Raw genomic sequence first — 6,349 nt, 5'->3', positions numbered from 1 at the left:
TATATATATATATATATATATATATGTTAGTATATATTTTATTTTATTGTTGTATGTATAACATTGTTTTGAAATTGCTCCGATAACAATAAAGTTAATTTTACATTTAAAAAATTATTATTATATTATAGCAAGATACCTGTGTCGCTGCCCACAAACATCTGAATTACCCAAAGTACTCGACTCGAACGCGCGTGCCTTTATTATAATTTGAGAAGTACCTGTATGAGAAAAAGCGTGCAAAGATACGATTGGGTTTCGGCACATGAAGTAGTATTTTCTATGGTATATCACAGCGATTAATTAGATTGATGGTGATGAATTTTACTATATAAGAGTGTCACATCCGGCAATCTAGACCCTGTGGCTTTCAGAGACAATGGAGGCCATTTTTGGCTCTAACTGAAATCACGTCCGCCGTTGCGTTATGCAGGCGAGGGATAATCAGGGCGGTCGGAACCGCAAAGGTTGGCCGGAACACTTTTTCTCAATATATGGATACCTATAAAATAATTATATGAATTTATTATTAAAATTCGCATCACATTGTCTGTTACATTGTCTGCAAAGTTACAAGGGCTAACCTGCAGTGCAAAGATACTTGATATAAAGATTGAAGAAAAAAATATATCTTTTTATTTTTCTCGCTTTTAAATAAGCCGAGAAAAGGTTAGAAAACAATAAATAAGCAAAAAAGAAAACTCTAAAACAGGTGCAAAATTAATGTATTTCATCATCGAGTTTTAGTTATAATTTTTTACTGGTTATTGTGCGATTTAAAGAAATTATCTGAAGTCTGGGATGAAGAAAAAGTTTATTAAATAATATACTTTTTATTATTTTATTTAGTATTAGCATTTTTTAATGAACCATTTTAAAAGGTGTTAAGCTGCCATATTTATCGGGTAAGTATTTTGCATGATCACAATTATACATTAGTCTAATGATGTCAGGTGTTATTTTATACTTATATAAAAGTAACATAAAAGATAAGTGTTGACTGTTCAGTGGTCAATCCGATAAATAAAAAACACCAATTCAATAAATATCAAATGTGCTTTTTCTTTTGGTCATAAGAAAATAAATGCTTATGCCTATTATTATTATGGTCAGTCCAGCTCTCTGAGAACATCTAAAAATTCAAGACTAAAAAAATCGAAAGATTTATTGTCAAAATAGTATTTAACAAAAGATCGGGACCCCTGCTATTAAACTAACCCATCGGTGGTACACATCTTAGCTGACATGGTCAGTCAAAAAATCGAAAGATTTATTGTCAAAATAGTATTTAACAAAAGATCGGGACCCCTGCTATTAAACTAACCCATCGGTGGTACACATCTTAGCTGACATGGTCAGTCAATTTGCATGCGTCAATGCCCCCCCCCCCCGACTGTACTTTTGAACCAGGGCCCCCTCACAACCTAGTTACTCCACTGTGTGGAAGAGCATTAGTCAACAATAGTATATGCACGGTAATCCTATAAACCATGCCTTCTGTGTCATTTCTAGCTCAACAACAAATTACAAGGTGGTGTATTTTAATACAACCACAATGATCTGACATGCACCATACCACCATGCGTATACAATCATTCGACTTCAGTGGAGTACACTTTTTTTTTTAAGAAACAGTAAAATTTTGCTCAGGCTCAGTGTTCGTGTTGTTTGCCAATTTCAGGCTCAAAATGTTCTTATTCTGTTCTTAGTTTTACACACTTTACAAACGTGGACAATTATTATTGTACAGCAGTATATTACTGTATTACATGTATTATAGAGGGTATTAGTATTACATTCACACCTACTTCAAATAAGGTACGGATAAGATAGGCCTATGGTTTTTCTATTTTGTTTTTTTTTGGTTTGTTTTTTTTTTTTCAATCCTCATTTGAAATTTTACCAGCCTCAATTTTTTCTTATTTTGTTCTGATTTTTTTTGGCAATGTAAGCCTCAATGTTCATATAAATTGTGTTCTTATTAAAAAAAAGTGTAACCTCACTATTGCATGATACATAGTTACAATTGTATTGTATTCTTTGTGTTTTGTGTTTTTTTTTGTGTGGAGATATTGGCCCAACGTGGCACTTGCAGCAATAAAGGAAATGGAAAGGTTAATTGAAATGATTGCTATCGGCGAACCGTGCAGCCGAAATCCGTCTCGCTGTTTCGTTCCATTCACTGTCAATTGATAATGTTGTCTATGTAAGTAATAAATTAGGATTAATATTTTCTAGTACTAACATTATTCACAGCTCTCGCAACTGGTCTATCCTATTGTTTAAAGAAGCTATGTCACCTACTAGAGGTAATGTTTTGATTGGTCAAACACTTTTGGTACTTGTGCATATAAGCTTGCAAATATGGATAATTTTTCATTCCTGATGATGCCATAATTAATGTAGAAATATTAAATCCTGAAACGACGGCTTGCATTTCGATACTTGGAGATGTATTATACTATCTTATCTGCGATTAATCAGTGGGCCTTTAAACTCATTAAAAAAGTCTAGCGAAAAACAAAAATGAAATTATACAGTAAATAATGGGAAAAAAATTATGAAGTTGTTTTCTCCCCGACGAAATGTGCTTTTCCTCCCCGACGGGTGGACCCTGCCCCCCCCCCCCCCCCGGCGGGAGATGGAGTTCCGTGAAATTAGGAAGATTTAAATTTTCGGAAAAGGGATTCCATGTAGCGGAGAATAGAATAAAAATAAATATAAATTTTTATTTTTATTTCTTTTTTTCAATTTTTCATGGCGGCTCGTACGCTAACACACTTATAATAAAATTTTATTTTTATTTTGAAATACACAATTTCGGAATCGGAGGGTTAGCTAAACAAGGTATAAAAAAGTCTCGCCTTATTTAAAGCACTAAAAATGTATATTTATTTATACTGTAAAAGGGCCTGAGGCCTATCACACTACGGAACAGCTACAGCTACGGAAAAATTAAAAGGAGAAATAACATAAATATTGACACTGACAAATTGAATAAACACTTTACAGATATTGGATAAAATAGTCTACCCACTTGGAAACCCCCTACTGTCTGTATGAAACAAGACAGCCTGCATTAAACAAACTTTTAAAATTGCCTGATAAAAACCTAGATGTAATTGAATTTGACAGTTAGATTACATAAACTAGCTATTATATCTCAAACATTATCGAGTTCATATTCTCTTCAATTCCTCCATTGCTAGTGTATTAATCTATAATTTAGTTTTCACAGATGAAAAATAAATGATAATAGGCCTACATTGTTGTGAGATAGAGATAATGCTTATGTGATGTGCCCATATGTTCACACGATGATGTCATATTATACCCAAATATGGGCATATCATATGTACTTGTTGCTCACAATTTGTTAGTGTGGACAGTCCTTAAGAATATACAGAACTATAAATATCATTGATGTAATATTTTTTTGTGTATGACTATTAATAAATGATATTTCGATATCCCAACACCGTGTGCCTACTTACGCCTTAATGCAGAGGCGGATCCAGCGGGGGGGGGGGGGGGGGGCCCGTCCCCCCCCCCCCCACACCGTCAGTCAAGCCAAAAAATAAAAAGAGGGAAGGAGGAAAAAGGGAGTGGGCCAGCAATGGGCGAAGAGAGCTCTATTGTTTACTACTTATTTTCACCAACCATAGTGAGGCTGAGGTCATTTTGTCTCTGTATTCGTACATGATAATAAAAAGGTAGTTAATAACGATTTCTTTCAACTTGGCATTCCATGGTCAGATGAACTCCAAGAATAATTTACAAACTCACACCCACAAGCATTATCCTACTGTACATGTTTACTTTTCAACATTATGAACAAAGTAAATCAAAACAAAGAAAATGTTCCAAAAATTATAAATATAATCAATTTCATTGAGAAAACAAAAAAGTGTAAAAATTAATCTTTTTAAATAAGCCTACAATAAATTACACCTGGTTGGTGAAATCATTGTTTTAATTCACTTACAATATATTGATTTTGATTACCATTATTATTATAGCACCAGGCATACATAGGCTAATATAGTTCGCCTGCAAATTATTAACCCATAAGGCATGAGACCTAATTGAATGATGCTCAGAAGCACAGGTACCTGTACAAATAATCTTTATTCCAATTCTGTAATACTTAACGCAAATATAATTTTGCTTATCATTATGAAAAATTCAAATGACAGTGGCCATATTTCGATCTCAAAGTTACAAGTGATCATTGTAAAGAATACTGCAAATGTATTTGCTTATCATGACACCACTGTTTGTTTTTACTGCTGCTTACGATTACAGATAACATGAATCAATAACAAGGGCTTTTCAAATAATCAATTTGAGAATTTGACGGGCACTGCCTACCCATAAAATCACATCAATTTTTATAACTTTACTAGATGACTAATCCAAAGTAAATTTACACAAAAGGAGGTAAATGAAAAGTACATTTAACCCTTGTAATGTGACAAAGTACTGTACTGTATATATATACAGTATTTAATATATATATATACAGTATTTAATACTAATAATATTAATTATATAAACGGTGGCAAAAACGAGCGGTGGCTGAAATGGCCTGTTTAAAACTCATGCTACTACGAATAGCAGTAAATAATGTACAAGGCTTATCCACATTATTCTTGTGCAAACCAATTCCCGTTTTTTCTGTCCTCGGTCAGTCAATCAGTCAATTAATCATAACTCTTTGGTAACATATTATAAAATGGAAAAAAGCTTCTTTGTAAGTAGAATAACATTTAAAAAATAAGCAAACGTACTTACCTATAAGGATCTTCAAAAATTAAACTCGCGGTGGACTATGCATTCGCCTTCGTCTTTACAGGATGTGTTTATGCCTATTTATTGAGCATGCGCAAGGCATTATTCCTCCATGGCTATGAGTTGTAGAAAAGCGGCGCTTTACGTCGATCCAGTTTTGCAAACACCTCGATCCAAGGTATTGCAGTGGTGACTTGTTCAAAGTTACGAGATTACACTAAGCATTTGAACTAGAATTAGAATGACGTAACTTTAACGTGTATTCAAATACCTATTTTAGAATAAATTAGTGCTACGATATCAAACTAAGTATTTGACCTTAGACTGTTTTAGAAACTAGAATTTGAATTACGTAACTTTAACGCGCCAACAAGTTACGACACGACTATCAAATACCTATTTAGCAGTGGCGTAGAAAAATATTTTTCATTGGGGGGATGATTGGCGTGTTAGCCAGTGTCGTAACAGGCGCGCATGGGGGGGGGGGAACTGCCCCTCCCCTGACGGTTTTTACCGGGCTGACCAAGCCGTCGTACCGGCGGGCTGGGTAATAAGAAAATGAAAGAGGGGAGAGGGAGAGAAAGAGAAAGAAGAGGAAAAGAAAAGGAAAGAAAGAGAGAAGAGAAAAATAAAGACAAGAATAAAAAGGAAGATATCATAATGACCAGATTCACAACAACCTGCAATCCCTTATCCACTTCAAAAACTGTCATAACTCCTTTGATCTATGCTGCCCGATGGCGTAACCACTGGGGGACAAGGGGAAAATATCTATCTTCGAAAAATCTTTCCCACCCCTTTATAAATGCCCTTTTCATCCACTGAAAGTGCCTAAAAACCTCAAATTGCGCGCGCTTCGCGCGCATTTCTTGTTAGCACGGGCCAATTTCCTCTAAGAATTGCACATTTTAGGAAGTTTTGATCAATTCCAACGAAATTACAATTAAAAACACCGGGGGACAAGGGGAAAATATCCATCTTTGTCAAATCTTTCCCCACCCCTTGACAAATGCATCCTCTGAAAGTGCCTAAAGTTCTCAATTTCTTTGCGCGTATTTCTTGTTACAGTAGGCCAATTTCCTCTATAAATTGCACATTTTTGGGAGTTTTCATCAATTCCGACGAAATTAGAATTTAAAACACAAAAATATTTTGCGCGCCTCGCGCATTTTTTAAGGCTATTTTTTAGGTTTATTCTTTTAAGTTATTTAAACACATAATAGTCTTAAACTCAAGAAAGACAAAGTTAAGATAGATCGTTTTAACCTAAAAGAAGAGCCTCAATGTGTATTGATGGTGAAAGAATATGTTTGTAATAAATAAAACCATGATGAAAATGCTTATATTTAGTTTCAAACACACGTGTGTGGCCTATATTATAAATCAAATAAGCCCTATGTCGTATTGTTTTCTATATGGGGAGTGGGGTGGGTTGGGTATGGTAAATTACTAACCGGGAAAATAAATACCCACTCCGACCCAAGACCCCTGTTACGCGCCTGGTGTTAGCGCCAATGTGTGCCCTTGTGCGGACAGGGGATGTGCCCCCTCTGAAGCT

General features: G+C 34.8%; 1 protein-coding gene across 2 annotated transcripts in view; it reads right to left on the bottom strand.

Moving 5' to 3' along the window:
* Positions 1-5,003, bottom strand: part of LOC117107813 (NXPE family member 1-like) — a 20,727-nt gene extending 15,724 nt beyond the window's left edge. Inside the window, exons 1-2 of one of the 2 annotated variants that reach the window (XM_033249595.1) lie at positions 4,795-5,003; positions 140-221 (exon numbers count right to left, since the gene is read on the bottom strand). The gene's annotated coding sequence lies outside the window, so the exon portion shown is untranslated. The remainder of the gene's footprint in view (positions 1-139; positions 222-4,794) is intronic. The other variant, XM_033249594.1, reaches the window with a different exon arrangement.
* Between the last annotated feature and the right edge of the window lie 1,346 nt (positions 5,004-6,349).

The sequence above is a fragment of the Anneissia japonica genome, unplaced genomic scaffold (assembly GCF_011630105.1).
Source record: "Anneissia japonica isolate Jap-2015-1 unplaced genomic scaffold, ASM1163010v1 scaffold287753_len344599_cov186, whole genome shotgun sequence".
In the NCBI taxonomy this organism is placed as follows: Eukaryota; Metazoa; Echinodermata; class Crinoidea; order Comatulida; family Comatulidae; genus Anneissia; species Anneissia japonica.
This window is presented reverse-complemented; position numbering and strand designations above follow the sequence as displayed.